The 26,107-nt window shown below is 34.7% G+C and overlaps 1 protein-coding gene across 1 annotated transcript in view; it reads right to left on the bottom strand.

Moving 5' to 3' along the window:
- The window catches only part of mAChR-B (muscarinic acetylcholine receptor), a 434,083-nt gene that overhangs the window by 293,608 nt on the left and 114,368 nt on the right, over positions 1 to 26,107 (bottom strand). The gene's annotated exons all lie outside the window — the stretch shown is intronic.

Below are 26,107 nucleotides of genomic sequence, written 5' to 3'. Positions count from 1 at the left end.
TGCAAGATACTAGATTACTTTTCAAGCAGATCATTATCTTGCATCATTGTACTCATGCTTGTAGAACTGGTTCCTGCAGAATATCTAAGACGTTCGGTTGGTAATATCTTCTAACTTATGTGTATCCGGGATATGCTCCAATGGAATTTTTAGTGTTTGGTGAACTAAAATGAATGTGGAGTGACTACGTAGACTAATATACAGTACTACGTCATTTAATATTAATCTTGCACGAAAGAAGGCCAAAATGTCCTTACCATTACTATTATAGAGATGTGCTAGTAATGTAAAACTTTGCAAAATGATTAGTTGGTATCTCAAAAATATATATCTTATTTTGTGTGTTTACAGATCCTATTAAATTGATGTTCAAGCCAATAAATTAACTGGTTGCAACATTTTGGACCATGCTGTGATTAGGTAATTCCGATCAGCACAAACGATACATGGAGATATGGTAGATACACATTATGAAAAATATCCATATTATTACCCAGGGAAATACTAAAAGAGAGAATTCGAATTTGGTCGCATAAGCATACAGATCAGCCATGTACGCTAGAGACCAAAGCTTAATGGTAAAAGTTGAGTAGCAAATGCTTGAAGATAGACATGTGATTACAAATTGTTAAGTTAGGAAGGCGAACATTAGTAGGAAGTCTGTTCACACTACAAGTACATTACGTACTACATGAGATTCTGCGTATGAACAAAGTGGCAGCAAGGTGGGTTCCCCAATTGTTGATCTATTTTGAACAACACCAAGTTTGTATTGAGCACAAAGTATTTTGAACATATACCACGAGAACAAGAATGGTTCTTTTAACAGGTTAGTCATTCTGGATGAATTTGATCCTAAAACAAAAGAACGGAGTAAATCGTGTAGCCATTTTTTGTTCTTGCCTCCAGAAAAAAGACTAAAATGAAGCATTCAACTAGCAAAGTCATCTTGTCCGTATTTTGGAACCATAAAAGCGTTAGTTTTACTGATTACTTACAAGAAGAGGGTACAAACGCAGAAATCTACTGCAAAAGTTATGAGATTCTACTGAAGAAAACAGACGAACAGATGCAGATGATATCAACGGACTGATCCACAGATGTGAGAAATATGAAGTAATACGAGGTGAATATGCAGAGAGAGACGCGTCCATAAATTAAATTGCAGATCTCTAGCTCACTTTTATCATGGTGGAGGTATGTAGATCTCTAGCTCATCTTTATTATATAGGTACATAAAAACTATGACTTTCTTTCGTAAGAGAAGCATGACACAAGAAAAGCGTGAAAAATCTGCAATATTTAATTCCATTGCATGCTTGATATTAGACGAGCAGACAGGGTAAAGGTAAAAATTCTTTTCAACTAAAATAGATTTTGCTTGATCCTAAGTCAAGGTGAATTGAGAAGTAAAAAAAAAAAAAAAAAAAAAAAAAAAAAAAACAAGTAACTTCGTTCCAGAATACAATTTAAAAGTAGTTATCTAGAAAATTTTTCTTAATCCTAGATCAGCAAAGTGAAAATAATAATAATAATAAAAAGAGAACTATTTCGTATCAATGACGGGTGATTAATAATTCGGTGCTTTTTCTTTGACTTTCGTTTGACGGTTCATTTTCTCCTGCACTATATTCAGTATAATCTTGGAATGCCATTGTCGAGCCCCTGTTAAAGGGATCAAAGTCCACGCCTCTTCTTTACATCGAGAGATCCCGGGTTGAACTTTATATTGAATTTCAGCTTATGGAACAAAGAACAAAGATATTAATGGACTGATGGATCTAGCTTTAGAAAATGACAGAAACTGGACTCAAGAACAACTTTGTACTATTTAGTCCATTCCCTAATATAATGTTAATTTGATTTGTTTTACCCAAATCGACAGATGCATCTTTGATGATCCCAAACTCGATCTTGGTTGGATATTCCAAATGGCAGATTATATTGTATATAGTCTGAGATTTAACTTTGTTTTATTAACATATAACTGTATTGGTTTTAATTGTGAATATCCTGGTTTTGAAATATTAGTTAAATCACCGAAGTTTTTTGTTTAACCTTGTTAAGTATGCTCAAAAACATACCAGAATATATGTATATTTTATCGTGGCAATATGCATTAACGTCTATATAACTTAGTTACAGTCTAAAGTCGCGAGCTCGACTTTTGGACCTAATAGATGAGAGCGGCCTATAAGAGGAACACAAGGTATAATAGATGTGAGCACAAGGGAGTACTAATAGTGAGCCCGACCCCTTATTGAGTAAGAACCGAATAGGGTTATTGAGCTGGAAAGTCGAGCTATCACGAGTCTTATTAAGGATAATGAGGTCGAACTCGAACTGAGCAAGCCTCAGCTTGCTCCAGCTTTATTGAAATTAATTCACCCGAGTATTATTGAGGATGGTAAAGCTGAACTCGTGCGAGCCCAATTGAGCCATGTTTACAAAATGGACCTCGTAGTGCAACATATAGAAGAATTTGGTTGGCTTACCAAAACCTCAATATATATATATATATATATATATATATATATATATATATATATCTGTTCGTGTGTATCCGAGAGACAGAAAAGTGTCAAGAACTACGTGATGGTTCAAAATTAATTTTTAACAGGATATATAAGGGAAAAAGTTGGAAATTGAGATTGTTCATAGAGATGGATAGAAACCAACCATTTCCGGCTTTAACGTTGATTACTACAGAGTAGAAACAAAAATAGCAAAAATCGATTTTCTGCAATCGATTAAGCCTCCTAAGAACACATTTATACCTATCATTAACTCTCTCCTGAAACGGAAGTGATAGAAATTTAAATCCAGTATGACTATTGGTTTCATATTGATCTACGTAGAGCAATAACGATAATAGGTAACAAGAAGTGGTTCTCTCGGAATTGATATAGCGTTTTAAGAATACGTATCATCTGCTCTTTTAACTATGTAAGCAATATAGAAGTGGGAGAAATACACCACTTCTGGTTATAACGTTGATCAATATGAAATGAGTTTCGTTTCACAGTGTGAAACTACGGTTATCTTCCAACTATGGCAACTCAAGTAGTACATCGTGGGGGCGCGGTGGCTCAGTGGTAGAGCGTTCACCTCTGGTGCTTGGGGTCCCGGATTCGATCCCAGCCTCCGCCAAGTGAACTTTGTGGTGGACAAACACCGTGCTCGTGGGTTTTCTCGGGGATCTCCCGTTTCCTCTCACTTCATTCCACCATTTCACTCATCTCTCATCATCACCGTCTCCTTTAGCCTAACCGGCATAACCGTGGGACGTAAAACTTAAGATTTCATTTCATTTCATTTCAAGTAGTACATCTATAACTACTGGTTGCAATAGATTATTAAGATCAAAGATAGAACCTATTCCTCGGAGGCTGAATCCATATCAGAAAGCCGTTACTCGCTATGCGTTGGTGGTTTCTCTATGGTAATAAAGGTTGAATCCGGAAATCGTTCATTTGAAAAAAAAATCCGGTTTGAATAGATGGTCAAGGAAGGAGATAGAACCTAATCTTGGGAAACAGAACCGATTGCAAAAATCTGCATCTCGATATATCTTATTACCAGGGCCCGGATCTTGTTGACCTAAAATTTTCTAGAAAGTGACCTATAAAATGACACTAAAATTCCTGTAAAATGCCCCTAAAATTTAGAAAATTGACCTTAAAACTTGCGTTTTCTTAAATGTTTATTTCGTAAAACATTGACATTTTTTTTAAATATCCATTGGATTTTAATTAACGTTTGTCACTCATGTTCAAAAAGTTTTTCTTCAGTTAGTTGCAGTCCATTGATCATTTATGTCCGTTGATCAGTCCATTGTACGAAATTGTAAGTATTGAAAGCGTCAATTCACTCCCGTTGACACTAGGAAGCACTCTTAAACAATAAAAGTTCGCAAGTGTAGACTACATCAGAATAATAGATAAAAACCCTGTTTAAAATCTTTGTACGCCTTCTAATTCATTTTTAGTTATTCATGTGATCATATCCTTTGTCGTCAACAACCCAAATTATCTGTTTGGACACCTACCAACCCCCACCTTCCATTAACCTGTTACAGTTTAGTTTTCATTAGCTTGTTAAGAATGCAGTTTCTCCACACCCAATAGTCAGGAAGCAAGAAAAGAGATTATTCAACTTCGTCTTTTCCACAACTGTAAACCGTGTTCATTTAAAGATTTCATAATGTAGAAGAAGAAGAATAAAGAGACCATAAGTGACCTAAAAGTTACCTTAAAATATTTAAAAAATGACCTGAAATTTCAAAACGGCAAAAAGTGACCAAAAGTTGACCCTAAAAATATATATTTTTAGAACCTAGAGTTGATGGATAACGTTTTTATTAGAATTTGCCTTGTCTTATGCGTAACAGAAAAAAGTTGACTTGTCAACAAAATCCGGGCCCTGCTTATTACTTTTGCTCTACGGAAATCAGTATTGAAATCTGAAGTTGTTGTAGATCACAACCTCTCCTAGTTTTCACATAGTGTTTGCGAGTTATGTTACTATGTTCTCTTGACACCTTGAATTGATTGTAGAAAACCGTTTGTCGCTTCTCGTTTCAATAATGATTTTTATAGGGAGAAACCGGTAACAAATATCGAGATGTGGTTTTCTGCAATTGATTCAGCTTCCCAAGAATAGATTCCACTTTCTCCATTAACCCTCTATTCAAACCGGAACTAATTCAAAGTAACCATTTCCGGTTTCAACACTTATCCCCATAAAACAAAAATTGTAGTAGATAGCGACAAGTGGTTTTCTGCAGTTGATTAAAGAAATCAAGAGAACATACAATCACAACTTGCAAAACTCTACCAAAACCGGTAGTAGTTGAAATTCACTATTTCTGGTTTTAATACTGATTTTAATAAAGCAAAAATGGTAAGATATATCGAGAGACAGTTATGTGCAATCGATTCTGCTTTCCCAAGAGTATGTTTTATCTCCTGTCTTAAGCATCTATTCAAACCGGAAGTGGTTCAATTAATGATACCCGGTTTCAACCTTTATCGCCATACAACCAAAATAATAAGGCATAGAGAGTAATGGCTTTCTGGTACGGATTCATCGTTTGAGAAACAGGCTCTATCTTTGATTTTATTAATCTATTGCAACTAGATGTTATAGTAGTACTACTTCAAGTGTGAGTATTGAATTTCCATAGTTTGGAAGCAGAAGCGGAGTTTGGGGCTGGCCAATGGGGCGTATATCCCAGGCAACGCGCTTACAGGATCCCGTGTTCTGAGCATGGTTTGTCCAAGAGGTATATACAAAAGCACATCGCGATTTATACCAATATTCTGGCCCTGTGGGGTCATTATTGGCACTAAGGCTGGCCCGCACATAGCACCGCCTCTGTTTGGAAGTCTACCAAAGTTTCATACTGTTAAACGAAACTAATTTATTTTTAAATATATTGATATCAAGGATGCTGGTTGCTTACTAGGAACTCGACAATCATATTCTATTTTGCATCAAGATCTTCGAAGTTTGTAGGATTTTAGTTTAACGTTCCTTTCATTAGAGCGTGTGCTAATTTTAGATTAGAAACTCAAAATAGTATAGATATCTAATTTAATTTATGTTTATTAAACTTTTTTTAGGGTTTAATCTTTTAAGCTCCTAATGGATGGGAAACTACTATTGAATTCAAAAACATTCAATATAGTTTCGTTTACTATATAAGCTATTTAATTAAACTCTAATATCGTTTGTGTGGAGGTTATGTCCTACATTTTCCTTGTTCTTAATTAAAGTCAAGTGCTTAAGCAACAAGGGCTATTGTCTGCATCCATTTCATCAATATTTAATTGTTTGGTTATGAAAGCGGTGATGATATGTTTCCCTATTGACTGAAGATCGTTGGAGGAAGTAAGTATAGCAGAACTTCTGAAAAACAAAATACTTAGATTGAATGCTCAACAATTCATTGTGGCATAAGTAGTATATTAATTTTAGAAAATCATTTACGAACGTGAAGAATAGCCACTTGATCTTAACAGTAGATTATTTACTTGCTCGTAATGTAAAGTCAGTACTTCCACTGCTACTCCACTCGATAATTTGTACCAAAAAAAAAAAAAACAAAAAACTTTCTAATTCTTTTATGCGATAGATAGCTTGGAGTCAATTCGCTGACATTTTCACGGTTAACGGTGACTTTAATGTACAGTATTATTAAAAATCCATGATATACTCTAGCTTCTATGCAACTTGTGTGGCAGCAAAGCATTGTTGGTTAAATGTTAAAAGGATAAGTAGGGCTTCTTGCTGCAAATGTTTATGTCAATGTCTTTAGTTTTGTGTGATCTTCTCTACTGTGTTCACAAAACTTTTTTTTTAAGAATAGGATATAACAATTTACATATTTTAACCTAGGAACATTCTTGATGGGCCATACACATACTAAAGATTGGGAAGGTTGATAATTGATAATTGTGAAAATGAAGTTAAAAAATACGCTGTCTCAATGTAAGTGTTTACTAAGCAACCAACAATATGCCATCGTTTATCCAGCAGATTCTACTTAATAATTCCAGTTTTATTACCTTTGCAGAGCTTATGCCCCTAAAAGATGCAGAAAAAAATTGTTAACTAAAAATACACTGTCATCATACATCCGATCACTTCTACACACCAATTCAACTTCTCAATTAAGATTAATTACATTACTGATATAGATATCTATTTTTTTCAAATTGACATGTTTCCTTCTAATAAATGTCAATACCGTCGTGAACCCTACTAACCTTATGTTACGGGATACAATTTTGGAGATGCCTGGTTGCAAGACCTGAATTCGACCCTAGATGGATACACGCCTCGAATTGCGTGCGATCATTCTCCAAGGACTCGGAGCAGAACGCGAAGTGGCTTATAAGTGACTATGTATGGGTTATGTTTTCTTGCGGTTTATTAACCCCCCTCCCATAATCTATATTGAGTAGCGCCCTTTCAAACCTAGAACTTTTTAGTCTCATTCTGTGTATTAAATTTGAGCTTCATCAGCTAAATACTTTAAATTCATCATTCCCTGGAAAGAATCTCATTACAGTCAAATATATTATAATGTGCTATAGTTATTACGGAACATTTTCCTCTGAAATACGAACAAAATTATAAGGCGTTTTGAGAAAATTTTACCCTAAGAAAAGTCCCTCAAATGTAACCTGACTTTCTGTATTTTTCATAAGAAATGATTTATGTCATTTCTTATTGAAAACATTTATTTCTGAAATTTGAATTTCGAAATTGATTGCAAATAACTTTGTCATTCTTCATTTGTATAAATTTTATTCTTACGCTCTAAATTGTAGGTGGAACCGAGTGTTCGTCAGGGCGCAAAATTTCAGTCAGACGTACTCGTCAATCCCGAAAATGATGGTCGTCAGTATCTATCACGTAAAAATTATGAGAGTTCCCCTCTCCCTCCGGCTTTTCGTTCGACAAAGAAAGAGATTATTTCTCTCGCGTTGACACGCCAGGACGCAAACCATTTCGATTGAGGGTGGGAAAGGAGGGGCCAATTATGACGATGTGAAGTCTTCACTTTCCATGTCCCTTGTGAAGACCTCACATTCCGTGTTTTCCCTCACTCAGTGACAATTAGTTTCGTGCGAAACAGAAATTGCGCAGCCCTGTGAGTTTAGGTAGAAATCATTCCTACTGAACACTCATCGCAAGGTCTAAATTTCTAGTCGCCAACGGCGACTTGGCGACTGGAAATTTTGTGCCCTGGTTTTGGTAAATTCAACTAACAGAATTATCATATTTATTCAATGTTTTCTTCAAAACTGAACATACACTCACATTTCTATACAAATATTTTTATGATATACAGAATGTAAATATATTGAATATCTGACAGAAAAAGGAGAGACTTGGCTAAGTTTTAAGATTGGAGAAAGACAGATTGAGAGGACTTTTGAAAAAAAAAATAATTTTGCTTGGTAAGAAGTTTGAGATAACGGAACCCAGGGAACGGAGAGAATATTGCAAGAACGCTGTCTATGAGCACCGCTGGAAAATGCATTTCGATTGAAGGAGATAGGAATGGACGAAACATCTTTTCTAATCATTCATATGAATTAGAGTGAATTCACTGTTTAAAGTGCAAGAAAATCATTTGAATTAATTTTGACATTATGGAAATTAATTTGTGGGCGATGACGTGAAAGTTTTCTCAACTCCAGAAAAGCGTCACTTGTGTCAACAAAATTCCTGAAATCAAGCTAGGACAAGTACCTTATTCTTCCAGCGTGAACTTTTGGTAGTTACATACTTTGATTTATCATCTACTTTCGAAGAGAACAGTCAAGCAACTTTATCTATTTTTAGTAATAAAATTTTAATTTAGGAAATTAATTGAATGTTTGCTACTGAAGATTGGGACCATTTCTAAAACCATTTTTTTTCAGAAGCAGACAGACTGACTCTACCGTTTTTTTAAATGAAGTATCAATATTTCAAACTTTAATTTCAGTAGGTTAGAATTTGTGTTGTGGTACAGGTTGTTTCATTAGTTAATAGCTTGATTCATAGGAGCAAAACTAATACTATAACCGCTGTATATGAAGTTTGCACTTACCAAGGTTTTACATCAACATTCCAACTGCTTCTACTTTTCTATATACTGTAGATAAAAGTAGTGGTTGATATATTACTTTCATATGCGTTGTATACGTTGTATTTTACATTCTTTATTCTCTCAAAACCCAAAATTTACTTTAAAATTCAGATATGATCTGAACTAGAAGGTGGGATATTTAGGTACCGTGGACAGGATTACTGACGGTTTTGTTTTAATACTAGGGATGGATCTCAGACTACTAACCTATTAGTGGATTGAGAAACCAATATGTGGTAATATCATTGTGATAATCAAAGATTCAAAATATGACTCAAGGAATTATGTAATATGTTTGGAAGAGGTTTGAACCTCCTAAATTCGTTTTAAGTAACAATATGGTACATATTTATTACATTTATTTTTCTCCACTCAGGATGGTAACGTTAATTTCCATTTGGATTGTTGCAAGTAACTAAATAACATTGTACTGATAGAAACGATTTAAATTTAAGGTAATTTTTTTCTGAAGTGACTGAGAACCGTAAGAAGTATATTTGCATGTGTTATGCATGCATTCTCTTGTCTTCAGAATCAACAAATTCATTTTAGAGGTGCATCTGTCAAAATCATCATTAAATAGGATGAAACTTCCAGGTAATATGTGTATTACTGTAAGGAATACGTGAGTTTCTATTATGGGTATGAGTGTCACTGTTAAGGGTACGTATGTCACTATTACGAGTATACGTGTCACTGTTATGAGTATATCTGTCACTGCTGGGATATATGTGTCACTATTAGGAGCATACGTGTCACCGTTAGGAATACGTGAGTCACTATTATGGGTATGCGTGTCACTGTTAGGAGTACATATGCCATTATTGCGGGTATGTGTGTCATTGTTAGGAGTGTGAGTCACCATCGCGGATATGTGTGTCACTCTTAGGAGTACGTGAGTCACTATTATGGTTATTCATGTTACTGTTAGGAGTACGGGTGCTATTATTACGGGTACGTGTATCACTGTTAGGAGTGTGAGTCACAATTGCGGGTGTGTTACTGTTAGAAGTACGTGTGCCATTATTACGAGTATGTGTGCCATTGTTAGTAGTGTGAGTCACTATTACGGCTATATGAATCACTGTTAGCAGTAGTGAGTCAGTATTACCAGCATGTGTGTCATTGTTGGAGTCACTATTATGGATATATGTTAGTCACTATTATGGATATACGTGCCGGTGTTAGGAGTACGTGAGTCGTTATTATGGGTCTGCGTTCCGGTGTTAGGAGTACGTGAGTCACTAGTATGGGTATGTGTGTCACTGTTAGGAGTATACATGTCAGTATGTGGGTGTGGGTGTCACTATTGCGGGTATGCATGACACTGTACGTGTGTCATTATTATGGTTATGTGTGTCACTGTTAGGAGTGTGTGTGTATCACAACAAAAAGGATTAGAATTAAGATTTCTGGGCTTTCGGCATCTAAGCCATTTAGCCTGTCACGTTTTTGAGGGATGATGTCCTCGGCGAGCACACTACTTGGGGAAAGGCGAGGAAGGAAGCGGCCTGGGACCTATAAGACATGTACCACCCCGGCATTTGCCTGATGTGAATAAGGAAAACCCAGAAAAATCTCATTCAGGGTGGCTGGCCTGGAAAAGCGTTTTACAATGTTCGACCGAGTGCCCCCACCGGGAATCGAACCCGGTACCGCTTGCACCGAAGGCGAGAACGTTAGCGATTACGCTATGTGAAGCCACCAATAACAAAAAGTTTGGAGAAGCTATCTTTCAGTATCACCACCTTAATATGTTACATAGTTATCATACAGGATAAATTCTTAGGTTTACTGAAGAGTTCGGTTTTCCTCATTTTGTCGAAAACCATACATAAATATTTACCCTATCATTATGTTAAGCTCAATGATATCCGTAGATTGGTGGTTGTCTTATTGTTGGAAATTTTTCCATTAGAGGTTAATAATTTTGTAGAATTTCTAAAAATTAAATTGTGGACCTTATAGTGTTTCTGACTTGAGTATATCATTCGTGTCAATCTATAACTTTCTCTTTCAATTTTGCCGGAAAAACGATGTGGATTCTAACTAATCCATAACGAATAGTAATAATATGGCAATAATAGCGTATGGTATGCAATACCAATACGCAAAATGCATTGGAAAATACCATGTAGCAGTTTGTCCTCATTTTTCCATTATTTAAAGACTAAATTTATTTGTTTAAGGCCTTACAACTATTATGACACTACTGTTTTTACAATACTATTGTACTGCAATATTTTAAAGTAGTATATTGCTTTTTTTCGGAAAATTTATATGTTCCAAATGTTCCAATATGTTCCAATATGTTGAATATTTGCAATGTTTAAATCCTACACTCGCTATTAATGACTCGGTCTTTTCTATGTATGCAGTATATGATCTTTAATGCTGCACACATAGGCTACTTCTGGGAAATTATGTGTCGAAACAATTCACTATGCTGTGTGGCTATGTTGAAACGGGATACTGATTTCCGGTGTTTATAAAACAAAATTGGAAAATGCACAGGAAACAAAAGGTCAATAGAATGAAAAACCTTTCAGTCTTGTGAATTTTGTTCATACAAGGCATGCGAATAATAATAATAATAATAAAAAAACGTACACGCGCCGCATGCCTCAGTAGCATATTGATGGTTATACACGTAGAGATTTTCATTTTACAGGAATAATGAACAATATGCTATAACCGGAGCAAAGAAGGTTTCGACTCACCACTGGAATTGTACCACGCCGGAGTGAACATTAGCCGCTCCAGTCATCACTTTATTCCCATTTATGGAAATCTTCATGCTACTGCTGTTGCGTTAATATGCACAAGCAGTGTTGCAAAATTCCAACATTTCTTAAGGGTAAATTTGTAAATAAAAATACACACATTTATCTCTAAATATTTTTTACCTTAGTAACTCGTAATAATAATAATAAATCATTCATGGAGAAAATTCGTGTACATTCAGAAGTCTTAATTTTGCCATCAAACTGTAAAGGATTATTAATCGACTAAAACTTGTTACTCATATCTGCTTCTGGCTTACTTTTGCATAGTTTAAAAGTAGCCTCATGAGAATAAAATAATCTAATAGAATCTATTCTTGGTACTTACAGTAATTTAAGATTGCTAACAACTGAAATTAAAAGAAAAATATTTTTTAAATATTTAATTAAACCATGTCAGTACGTTAAAATAACTTAAATACTGAAACAAATTATCCACTTTGTTACTTTCTCTTGCCTAACTGGATGTAGACAGTTACGGATTCATTACTGGCTCATGAGTTTAATTTTACTCTTATTTAGATTATTTTTTTTAACAATTTATATCCATTTAAATGCTACGTCAAACGAATGGACTTTCGTAAATAATGTCTTGTTGCCTTATGAATACTTTATTGGGACATTTCCTATAATCTATGGTCCTAACTTCACAAACTGTCAAGACCCATGTTTCAATAAGATATGTTCATGTTTCACTTAAAATATATTAATAATAATAATAATAATAATAATAATAATAATAATAATAATAATAATAATAATAATAATAATAATAATAATAATACTAATAATATCTACGCATGTAGGTATAGAGAGCTATTGATGATTTCCTATCCTGAAATAAGACTTTGGGTTTGCTTCTAGTATGTAAAAATCTCTCTCCCCAAAAATTCGTTTCCCTCACTTACAACAACTTGCTAGCTACACTGCAAATAAAGAAAATGTCTTAAAAAGGACGCGAAAAGTTTTATTGCTGTATCAATAGAACGGACCGCTGTGGTTCAGTGATAGAGCGTTCAGCTCTGGTGCATGCCATTCTTGGTTCGATCCCAGCTCGGGTCAAGTGGTCTATGTGGTGGACCAACAATATGTGAGTGTTTTCTCCAGGTTCTTCCGTTTCCTCCCACTATCTTCATTCCATCATTTCACTCGTTTCTCATCATCACCGTCTCCTTTAGCCTAATCGGCATAATTGTGAAACGTAAAACTAAAAGTCTTCATTTCATGTATCAGAGAACTAAAATGTAACCTTTACAAGTAGGCAATGGTTCTGGCCGAGTAAATGATTCAAGTTTAATTAAGTAGTGAGTAGGCAATGCATAGATTCTCAATATAAGTGTTTCTGCCTTTCCTTATATACAACTTGTTGCTTCTGAATTCAAGTACATAGTTCGTCGTATATCACGACAACAGGTTATAATAATATCGCGGCTCCCATCAGAACCTTGGACTAAGGTACTAATTATTGGGCTACAAGATATTAATTAAGTAATTAGTATTGATAAGGCGTGAGGGACAGAGTTATGATAGCATAGGATAAAAACACAATATTGTTTCCCCTTAACAAATTATTTAACATTATTCCACGTTTAACACTCATCAATTAAGATACTCTTGAACCTATTCACTAACCTATTCACAAGAGGAACAAACTCCACTTGTAAAAAAACAAATTCAAAATTATAATGAACCATTTACTTGCTGAAGTTTTTTTTTAACTTTGCCAGGCTAAACTTTGATGGCGGCAGCCCCTCAAAGCAACTTGCTCTAACTAACCAACTAACTCTGTGGCATATGGAAACCGGGGTTTCATTGCCGCGTTCATAAAACTTTACAATTTACTTCTGTCCTTAGCCAACTTGATCCAGTTTCAACTTTGTAATCCTATTTCTGAGAGATCCATCTTAATATGTCCTCCAATCTGCGCCTAGGTTTCCCTAATGATCGTTTTCCGATTGGATTTAAAGTCAAAACTTTGAAAGAGTTCCTAGTTTCTTCCTTTCTGGCTATATTACATGCCCACCTGATCCCCTAGACTTGATGCACTTTAATGAATAAAAAGTATTTAAAGTGCTTTTCGGCTAAAATGAGTAAATTTGAAGATATGAATATTTCACATTGTAAAAGGAGGATAATACATCTAATGTCTTCCGAGTTTCGGTCGAACACGCGGGTATTTTATTTAAGAAAGAAATATTTTGGTTAGGTTGACGTTTACATTTTCAATTGTCTGCCACTAATGTCATATGTGAATAGTGTAAATCTTGATAAATATAGTATTTCATGTACTGTCATGTGTTAGTTATTGGTGTTTGTTGTTAGTAAATAGTTTGAAAAAGAGCTCCATTGATGAACTTGAAACGCACCATAATATTGAATAATTTGTTGAGTACGAAAATAGGTATTTTCCCAGTAAACTATTGCAAATTAAGTAATACCTGAGTGTTAAAAATGTAACGTAATACCAAACCAATCTCGTAAGTGTGTTTATTACTTCCGCTATTTTCGATTATGTAAAAATAGAAAGCATATAGCTACTATATATGAGTACTTTTGCATATTGATGTCTTATACTTAGAAGTGAGCTTTCAATTTAGCTTTGTGAACGCACTAGTGTGTTAAATCGAAGAGACAAGAAGCTACGGAAGAAAGAAAAAGAAGGAAACGACAGAAATGGATGCATGATATGTGACAAAGCCTGTCACCAGTTGGAACGGGCTCTACTTCTTTTGAATGCGAGTTCCCATTCTTCATCTAAGATTGAAATCGTCTTCCCCTTACATCCATTTATTCTGAGAGATCTTGGGTTCGGAGATATAGAGAGGAAGAGTCTTTAGGTCTTTAATAAAGCTTTAGAATATGTCTCCATTATCACCTTCCCTCACTCACTCTCTCTCTTTCTCTCTCTCTCTCTCTGTGTGTGTGTGTGTTCCATCCTCCTATTGAAATCCTATGAAACAGCTTCCGAGAACATCACTAAGACAGTGAATATTCTAGTGTTGAGAAAAAATAAGTAACTTCAAATGTGTAAATAAGACATGAGTTTCTTACATGTTTCTCAGAACTCCTAATTAAGAACTATTACTTGAAGATAAACATTTACTTGAGAAACAAAATAATGAACACATACGGAAGAAGGAAAGAAACAGTGATTAATACTGACTTCTTGATAATTATCCATCATTTTACGTGCAAATTAATATGAAAAAAAAACTTTGTTAAAAATATAAGGAAACTTGTGTAAATTTATAGAGGAACATAAAAGTGAAACAGGAACATGAAACTATGCTTAAAAGAAAAGTTATGTTAGTGGTTTGCTCGGTTCGAGGAATAAGCGACAAATTATTACATAAGAAATACATACAGAACAGATGTGTTTACAAGAAAGTATCAATTATTTTAAAGTACATTAGGTAAGGAGAAACAGGTAGAGAGCGAATACAATAGAAAGGATTTTCACAATGGTCTCACGAAAGCAGTAATGAGTTTGATGTACGTACCAATAACATAGTAAGATAATTTTAGTATAAAAACAGCTTCGTAAAGAAATCATATTTGCGTTATTATCATACTATACTTATATATATATATATATATATATATATATATATATATATATATATATATATATATATATATATATATATATGCCCGTACGTTTTCCGCTTTGTCAGAACATGAACTTTGAACAGGCCCGGAAACGTTAGTTATTAACAGGAACTTAGCAATCAATACATCAATGTAAAGAGGAATCTTTTCACTGGTAGATATCCGTTAATGGCAATGTTTCGTCTTGTCTCATGTGGATTCCTGAATTGAAATGTGGAGCTGAAATAACATTGATTCATGAGTTCCTGCTGTATGGGTTTCAACTGAGACAAATTGCCTGTGAAACAGTAAGAGTGTGCATCGAAAGGGGAACATACAGTGAGATAAAACACAGCGAAGGAATAGTTCAGAAAATTCAAAGAGGGTGACTATGACTTGTCAGAAAAAGAAATATAGGGAGACATACCACCATCAACATGGAGCCTGTACGCCAAGCTGTGGAGGCGAGTACTATCACCCGCATGTTGGCTGCCGAGCCGAGTTCCTCAAAATGAACCATACAAAGGACATTAGCCACCGTTGGCAAGGTGTACAGACGATATCGAATGGCACGATTTCACTCCCGAGCATGTAATTTGAAAAGTGGAAGTGTGTAAAAAAACTGTTGGACAACCCCATGGTTCAAATTTATCATTAAACGAACTGTGACATCAAACAAAACATAAGTTTACTATCAACAGCTAGACACCAGGAATGAATGACTGGATCCAGGCCAGGACATAGCACTCCTGATGAAACAATGGCAATTTGAATACAAAATGATGCTTAGTTTATGATAGAATTTCGAAGATACCGTGCACTGGGCACTTGTTCCTCATGGCCGTGCTGTGAATACTGAGCTGTACTGTAAGCAACTGAAACGAATGTAGCAAGCTGTATCACAGGAATACTCTCATTTAATCATTACGAAACAACTGTTGGTGCAGCAGGACAATACTACCTAGCATAGGCCTCGTGTCACCTAAGAAAAAAACCCTAACTTGGAATGTGTTTCTAAAGTAAAGTTCTAACTCTAAAAAAGTACCTAATTAGCACTTCTTCCGTACAATAGGATACTTCGTTTATAGTGAAACATTTGCAAATAGGATATGTGCGGCTTGGAATGCAAATATTTTCGACTCGAAATTCAAGGAGTAGTATGCACAGGGCATTCACAATTCTTCGGAAAGATGGGTATCCACTCTAAAGCACAATGAATATTATTATGCAGAGTACTTCTACACCGTTCACTTACATTTTCGTTTTCCACATGTGTGTGTATGACGGGGACTTTATGGGATACCTTGCCACAGGACTCATTTGCATCACTTTCCCGAGATTATATCGTGCAGTTGCATTACTCGCCATGGCCAGATGTATATAAAAATAAGTAATGGTAATGAGTAATATAATGGGCCTATTTGCTTGACAACTGAAATTTGCTATTATATTACTTTCACTACACTTTCACGAGGTATTCAAATTATTCCGAGTATACCACCAGATTGCTAAATATGGAGTGATAACCACCAGAAGAAGGAGATGCTATAAATAAAGACTGGGATTTAAATTTTAAAAAGAGTTTTATATTGATAAGTCTTCCATTAAAAATACTGTTGCGCCACTGTTACGAGAGATCAGAATCAATATATAATGATCTGCTAGTTAATAGTATATGTTTTTTTTCATATAGAGTAGAAAAATAATTAAATAATCTATTACACAAGAATGAAAATTATCTACTACTTCAGACTAGCAACAATTAGTTTTTAGCGTCATAAAAAATAGTTTTTCTCAATGTTTTCATAACTTAGGCATGCGAATCTTTATATATATATATATATATATATATATATAGTCTTCGGTCATTTTTCCCGTTACACGCTAATAATATTATTGATGTAATAAGTTTAAATTGTGTGTAATGTTTCATGCTGAATATTTTCCCATTAAAATCACCTCAAAACCTTGATTTTGTATTATATTTGAAGTTGTACTATATTCAGGCCAATACAGAAATACGTGCCAAAACTGTAAAACTGCTTAAGAGTAAGCCCAAGTTCTGGATCCTGATCCAATATTGCGGCCATGTACTGAGTCTATGGACCGGCTCAAGTTATGAAGCCTTGATGCTGAGAGCTATTAATGGATGAGAGACTGTTACTTGATGTTATCGATTATTCACAAAACTCGAACCACATCTATCATTTATTTTACAAAGTTATTCTATAGACTAAAGAAGTAAGCACTTACTAGTTGAGTCAAGGTAGTAATATCTTTATCTTGTTCTGAAACCTTAGGAATATAAGCTTCCTTTTATTTAGTCTATTTATTAAGAATAAGAGAAATCACTCATTATTCAAATTTATCGCTCTCTGACTTTAGGATCGTGGTCTTTAGGAGAACATGATGATGCACAATAGACTCTACAGAGTGTTTTGCAAAGCGGAAGAAACGCATGAAGAAGCCTGTTAGTTCGGAAAACACCTACTTTGCAGAACGATCCCAGTCTAGGGGGAAGTACGTTAATCGTCATAAGTACACCTGTCTCTTATTTAATAGTACATGGCTGCAAACTTTCCGGATGGATCTTGTACAATTTTAGGTTTATAGTTAGAGTGGTAAAACAATTTCTATATTTCATTATGAAAATATCATTATGCTGAAAGATATCTTTGTTACAATGTCAGAGTTTCGAGTACCATGACAATTCACTGCTCGGAAGTACGATTTACGAAGTTGAACACCAGAGGAAGTGGTGCCTAGCAATAAAGCCTCAAAGAAGAAGGAGATATCTCTAACAGTGGAGCCGATTTCTGTATAACATTTTTGGGGAAGAGCATTTTCAGATATAGTCACTCAGGGGATGACCGACAGTTGAGGAATACGACACTTCGAAGCTTAAAGCGCTGTCAATTCTACCTGGAAGTGAAAGAGTTGGCGTAATCATTACTAAGTAAAACTGTGGGGTGTATGGAATGTATATCTGTAAAAGTTTAAAAATGAGAAGAATAATTTGAGAAAGGTCAAAGTTTATGAGGTAAGGTGTGAGAGATATGTGAGAAGTGAAAGGTCACTGTAAAATTTGAGTGTCTTTTGTTAAATTCTTGTTTAGAAATAAAAGTTGTATTGTTCAGCGCTCATGGTGGAGAACACGATATATATCCTTGCGTGGCGTAGTCGCTAACGCTGTCGCCATTGGTGCGAGCGGTCCCGGGTTCGATTCTCAGTGAATCCGCTCGGTCGAAAAAATGTAACAGATTTTTCAGGCCAACCATTTTGAGTGAGGCTTTTCCTGGGTTTCCCTCGTTCACACCAGGCAAATGCCGGGATGGCACCTATCATAATGGTCCCAAACCATTTCCTTCCTTCCCCAATCCTTTCTTCCTTTCCTTTCATCGAATAGTGTGCTCGCCGAGGGAAACCATCCCTCACATACGTGACGAGCTAAATGGTCTTAGATGCCGACAGCCCAGAAATTTAATTCCTAATCCCGATTTAACATTACATTTAAATACTTGACTGTTTTGATTAATAGGTACTTAATAAACTCTTTCTCAATCATCGATTTCAGAATTCGAGTTCAAGATAGAGATCGAATTACGTAGATGAAAAGAACGCTCAGAGAGTATACTATTAGTTCTTTCATTAAGCCAGTCTAATAAGAATACTCTCTTTGGCATGGCTTGAAAGTTTGAACTGACGGTACTAGTAAGCAAAAATAAGGACAAATGTACTCCCTGTCGTGTGCAATCTTCACACAGGACAGGAAAATACAGAATAATCCCGTATATATAGGACATAATGTGCATTTTTATTAATAAATCTTCAGTCCTTATCGGTAGAAGTAATGTTTTCTTTTTTCAACTGTGCAGTAAAAATAATGATTTTTCAACTACATTGCCTTATTTATCAGAATGCACTTTGCGCAAAGGTTTTGCATATGAATATACATGTGTATACTTGGCTACTTTATTAGTATACGTACTGTGGTAGATCACCAAATAAATTTATAGTCTGAGGTTAGGGAGATCACTTAATCAAGAAATTTGGCCACCACTAATCTAGGTAGTTTTTTTATGTATTTCAGAACTCTACATCACTATTTAAAAAAATCTCAAGACATTCACTATTACACTCCCGTAACTCTTTAGTAGTATTTTCATATAATCTGTGAAGAAAATGGACAAAACATTCCCATCCGTTTTAGTCATGTTAAGGACAATATAACAGAAAATAGCTTGAATTGAACGTGCAATGTTCTATTACAAAGAAGTAATCGAGAAATCATTCTACACAATGCCGTCTCTTATGTGCTGTAGCCGAGAAACAAATATAGGTCTATATTGAAATCGATTTTTCAATATACATGCACATATTCCATATCGTAGTCTTTCATTATGATTTATTATTTTGTGTAGGCAACAGAAGAACAAAAAAATGTAAGTTGCTGTGACGAGAAGAAAAATAAAATCAACTGCTGTTTATTTCTTTTTATAACACTAGATCTATTGCCTTGAAATACTAGTATAGCCATAGGATGATTTATAACTGAATCTTTTAACCGTCCTATGTGCATATATTTATTTTTATGTTTTGCGTAATAAAATTTAACATCTGTTGTCTTGAAACACACACATATACACGGAGACTGTACACTAAATACAGTTTACCATGCGATTTCCGGCTCTGGTCTGCATGTTACATCATATAAGTTGTGAAAGGAAGTCATGATTCACCGATACTCTGCATGTTTTCGCTCCCTCCTCTGCGTTCATACATGTTATGTTTTAAGATGACTGTGATGCGCCATGAATTGCTTTTCTGGTTGGCAGAGACAGGAGAGTTTTCTTCGTCCATAAAGAACTCTCGGTGGGGCTCAGTCAAAGTGGATAGTGGGTCGTACAACCTCTAATGGATGACGTTAAAGAATAGAAAGATGTTCCCTCTTTGCTAGGTCCATTAACGAAAGTTCCGGTTCCAACCATGCCCCTTCAGACCCCAAGTTAGCGCTCCTTCTCATGTGACCTACAGCTTCGTACAGAAAAAAAATAAGAGGGCGCCAGTGGACGAGGGTGCTCAATGAAATTTTATGTAAAAGCAAATGGGGGTAGTATAAAAATAGCTCTTGGTTGCTGGGGGAAAATAAGCCAATTCTCCGTTTATTTATCTACTTTTTCTTTTTCAGTTACGGTATCCAATTCATAAACAAACATATTAAAGTGTTAGGTTTTACTAACTCTTTTGATGTTCGGTTTAATGAGGTACAACAAGAGAAGGAAAGATCTTTACCAACAAACATATTGGATTCACTTTTCTCTGTCTTTTCAAGATCTTCTTAGAGATTGATGGGCTATAGGCCTTATGCGTGTTTATTGAAAACTTTTCCTGTCAACAGCAAAACCATCTGAACCATTTAAGCTCTCAACTGCCATGGAATATTGTTCAAAGTTTGGTCGAATAACCTATTGCTTTGTCCTTCTTAATAGCACCGAACGTGCGACTTATTTAAGAAGAACAAAACTCACCTAACTCTCTATTAAAGCCCATATGCCACCGCAAGCAGGAAATTTTAATAAGTATTTTGGTATAATAAAGTATCTCAATTAGCCAAAGAATATTCATGATTGCTTTATTTAATTCCAACTATGAATAACAGTCCTTCCCAAGGGAGATGAGTGGCCAGGATTTTTGAACAAGACTGCACATGCAATATCTCGCATGAATTTTACGTCTAATGCACGAAAACTTCTCATCTTGTTGCAACTGATACAGTAATGGGTTTAAAGCTACACTGATAATGATTTACGCTAAATGATTGCGTCCTACAGGAATTGTAACAGAAGTGCCAGTTCTTTGCATATGGTTGAAATATGCAACCTGAAATGTTGAGAAGCCATGTGGGTTGCCTAACTTGTGGGGCTCTTAAGGTGATTGAGGAGTTTGATGCAACAATAGCGTAAGTCTGAAACATGCAGTTGCAGAAAACGACGTTGAAAATTTAAGTAGTATCCTTTTTTTTTTCTTACATAAAACAATGTCTTATGCAGCATTTTATTCTGATATTGAATTGAAATGTTACCAGGAGGCTAAACAAGCATGGCAAAAGCCATAAATGCGTTTGATGCAAAAAGGGCGTAAACTCGCTTACGCTCTTATGACATTAAACTCTTCAATTGTAAATTTTGAACCTTTTCTGCCCTTAGGATACGCGTTTTAAAACTTAATTCTACAATCTTTTCCCTACATTTACCTAGAAATATGCCAGGAGAACGTGGAAAATTTGTAAAAAGCACTTTGCATCCACTATCCGAGCGTGGAATGACCTTCCATCCAACACAAGACAATCTCAGTCAATCAACCTATTTAAGAAGTCGGTTGAGCAGATCCTCCATAAGTATACTAAGCAGAGGCTTACTAATATCTGAAAAAAAAAATGCTGGTTTTTATACTTCCTACCTTTTATTTCTTTTGTTCGCTAAATGTATGTGATTATATTATGTGGTTATTTGAAGTAATCTAAGTAATCTAGGTGTGCATGTGAGGTGATGCGCGCGCGCGTGTGTGTGTGTATATATATATATATACGTTTGATTGGCAGTGTTTTATATATCTTATTATTTTTATTGTATTACTAATTATGATACTATTGTATTGCATGGTCAAATGGGAGACAAGGCAGGAGCCTTAACTTCGCCATGTAAAATAAGACTAAATAAATAAATAAATAAATAAAATAAATATGCAAACAAACATTCAGCTTTAAACGTAAGATGATAGACATAATTCACATGCATAAATAACGCGAATCTCTTTCATCTGAAGAGATTGTACAGGGATATATAAATAACAATATTTTAAATTTAAGAGCTAAAATAATAAGATCTGGCATCGCGAATAGAAAATAACGATCATCTTAATATTTACACGAATAAGACTATTTCCTTTAGTCTCTACCGAAATTTTCAAATGAAGTAGTTGCATGAAGAAGTCACAGCAATAATTAAAGAGGTTTTCATAATATTAGTAATATATGTTGGGAAGTTACTATGTCATCATGTTGAGATTTGTTATGTGCGCTACCCATGTACTAATGTCAATTATGTGAAACAGTGCTGAAATTTTAGTGTTTAAAATTAACTTTTATTTCCTACTTGGAAACTAATCTAAAACTTGTAAGTTCCTGTTACGTGATAATTTGTAACTTAGAAAACATTAAAAATATTTGCTCAAGAATATTTCATTTTACTTTTGTGTCTGCTACTTTGCGTTACTGAGTTTTAGTTAATGAATAATTTTATTGAGTGGGTGTAATTCGTTTTATTCTGGTTATTTCTAGTTTTAAAAAAGATAGCTAAAATGTAGCATTATCAAATGACTTATCTTTTATAGTAAATTTTCAGGTGATTTAAATGTGGCAAATGACCTTTAAAAAATAGAAATGTTTGCGGTTAGAATTCTGTAGTTCAAGACGTTCGATTTTCATGGTAAATTACTAAGGTTCTTTAGAAAAATATATGGGCATTTTTTTCTTGGACCAAACCACTAGGTGTGTTCAACCTTAGGTTTACTATCTCAGAATACTTAAATTGGATCCCTCTACCATCTATGCAGATTTGACCCAAGAAGTTACAGACTATATATACAGACTATATATATATATATATATATATATATATATATATATATATTCCTAAGCGTTTGCAAATGCCTTCTAACAATTATGAATAGATATTACACCTGTATATAAAGGCTTTGCTACTTTCATAACATTTATATATTTTGAACATAATGTAATAAATCTCACAATAACATAGGGAAAGTTCCGCTGTAAAATTTACTTGAGTTCTTTTACGAGTTTTATTAAGTTCCCATGTGAACAATAACAAGGATGAACAATTTAAGTTTCTTTGTTCATTAATAATGTTAATTTACAATGGTTTAAATTTCCAAAATATTTTACTAAGTATTCTTTAGTGATTTAAAACAATAATACTTCAAAATAATATAGTTCTAAAGCTTAGAAAGCAAATTTCACAAAATCTAATGGTGATTTGTTTTAACAAAAGAGTAATAGTAACTTTTAGCTAGAGATAATCAGCTAAAGGAACACAATGGACAATAAGATGAAGAACCGAAAAACCAGCAAATAATGATTCTTTTTCAGACTTTTTTTTTTTTTGTGGCCAGAAAATTATTTTTATTGTCTTTGGTGATGGAGACTTGGATTGACTCGTATCTAATACTTTAACAGCGCTGAAAGAAATGCTAACTTTAAACAAATACATAAGGAAGTAAAGACTGACATGTCGCTCTCTAGTATCTCAGAGCACTCTATTATATGACTCGACTCATGGCTTCTGTATTTCACCCGGTTATGTGAAGTTGAATGTATGTATGTGCTGTATGATTGTCCACTATACAAACCCACACTATTGCCTTGACATGTCTAGGTAACGTAGGGAAGATACTATTTGATATTAAGAATTAGAAGATTATCAAGTTGAATGCAGGTATGGATATCTCTGCGCTTTACAAATCCTCGCTCTTAGTTTGACACACATCAATGAAACCATAAAGAAGAGACCGTAAGTCATTTAGAATTACAATGAGAATTAGCATCCACACAGTTGCCTTTTGTGTCTTTACCCGCAGTACAAATCAACACTTTTGGATTGGTACTTCTTGGTAATTGTAGAGAAGAGATCGTGAACTATTTAGAATTATAATTAGAGTTGCCATCCATACCAAGGGTTTTTGAATGTTTGTTTGCTGTACAAATCCACATCATAGGCTTGAAATACTTTTAATTGTGGATGAGAGATTGTGGGCTACTTAGAATTAGAATTATCATCCACACCATAGCTTTTGTATTTTTACCCGCTGTATAAATCGATACATTGGTTTGGTATACTTCTAGGTAAGTGAAGGGAACAAGCCTTTGAATATTTTAGAATCCTCTTTTTGTACCTCTTTGTGTTCTCTAGTAACAAATGGTACTTAACAGTAAAGTTGGGAGATCTACTTTGTTTATCAGTTAATCCTCTGTGTGCACTTTTTGGAATCACTTACTTGGCTTTACATATAGTGAATATTTTCAAAGTATACTTAACTGCTGTATTTTGTTTTCTATTGCAACATGATGGAAGATAAATCATATATTTGACTGCATTAGTAAAGCTCTGTATCGTAAGACTGCCTTCCCCCTCATAATATCTAAATTTTACAACATTTAGTTAAGGAATATACTGTACGTGAGGGTTTCGCACTTGTTTTCAATTACAAATAAGCTAACGAACATGATAATTATTAGCATTGGTCCAAATTTGATTCATTTGTAATCAATTTTATCATTTTTTTTGAAAATCAAACGGTTAGAATTTCTAAAAGCCAAATTAGAACTAATAGTAGGGCTCTTACAGTGATGATTTCTGTGGATGATCCAGGGGAATTCATTCCTCCTTCGGAGCCACGAAATTCCCAAGTGGGACCATATATCCTATCGTTCTTAGTGTAGATTCCCACTATTTTACATAATACTACCTTTCACCCTCAGGGTACTGTAAATCCTCCTCTGAAGAAAATCTTTTGAAATCATCACTACTTAGCAGCCAAATCGATTGGACTCAACAGTGAAAAAAGGTGGGTTAGCCAACTGCCAACATTAACCATACATTGTAGTTGGCTGCGGTGCTGCAACAAATTTCTTTGGGACCTCGGAGCAGGAATGTATTTGTGGCGCTTCCAGTCAGCAAGTTGGCCCCGTACAGGATGGTATTTGTGAGAGCTCCCAATCAGCGAGTTAACCCTCGTGAAGGAAGCTGCTTGTGGCGCTTATCAATCATCGAGTCTTTTTTTTTTAAAAAAAAAAAAAAGATGTAGCACTTGAAACTTGATCTTCTTGCAAGTCATAACAACGGGTCCCCTTGAATTGACTTGCAAATATGATTCCCCGGTTGGTTCTGTGGACCATTCTGATCTTTGGTGCCCCGTCGCTTGCAGTAATAGTTGGCACTTTTCTTCTGGGCCTCATGAATCGGTATGCCATTAAACAAAAGAAATACGCCTACAAGATCTTTCGATATTAACAGACATATTACACGTAAGATTTTTGTTAATTATCACAACGGTATGTTGATGATCGGTTTTTCCGACGTTTCAGTGAATAACTTGCATTCGTGTATATCCAAGGGCCCAACCTAAGCTGGCTATGTGTTTGATTTTGTAAATTATATGATGCGAGTTGCATTAATCGTTTCAATATTTAAATGTCTCTAGGATCGAAACAAGTTTGCTCCTAATCTGAAATTTTAAAATATAGAAATCTCATACACACGATATGAGTAAAAGGGTAATTTAAATAATCATTAATAAATAATAAGAGTATGCTATCATAGCTTAGTACGAAAAGTATTAATTGGACACTGCTAACAACCCAACCCAAGAATGTGATTAAGTATTCAGATAGAAAATACAACAGCTTACGTTTATATCTCCTACCTAATCGGCGTCCTAACGTTATGTTTAAGAATAATTAGGTTTTTAACATTTTACCCGTCACCTCCCATCATCATCCCATTCATATTGCAGTTTCGTGTGACAACTATATACTGATGTCAGGAACATAAGGTACTATGAATTAATAAAAGCAGAATTACAAGCAGTTCTGAATTTGGATATGTTCTGCAATTTGTTTCTGAATGCATAAAAATATTGACTGTTAAAGAGATGCAGTTTTCATTAAAATACAATTGAAAGTCAACAAAGATTTTTGTAATGTACTTGGTTGGTTGGACTTGAGTTTAGCGTCTCTTTCAGTACGTAGGCTATGTGAGACGAGGCCTTACAACTTAGCGTGAGATTAGAACCAAATGAACTTCCATTGAGAATTGTAATATTTTCTTTATGTTTTACTTTTTACAATTCTAAAGTGCTTCAGTTTTCTTTTAAAATTATTCCACGCTGCTATATGTATGTTTGTTCTATGTATATCCTGAATGTTACAAATCTTTCTTTTCCTCCCTCTAAAAATTGACGGTGCTTTTTCCGTCTGAAAAACCTTGCAACCCTGACGCCAATATAATTTTTC

The sequence above is a fragment of the Thermobia domestica genome, chromosome 2 (assembly GCF_964235325.1).
Source record: "Thermobia domestica chromosome 2, izTheDome1.hap1.1, whole genome shotgun sequence".
Classification (NCBI taxonomy): domain Eukaryota; kingdom Metazoa; phylum Arthropoda; class Insecta; order Zygentoma; family Lepismatidae; genus Thermobia; species Thermobia domestica.
The sequence above is the reverse complement of the archived record's forward strand: the minus strand, read 5'-3'. Positions and strand labels throughout refer to the sequence as shown.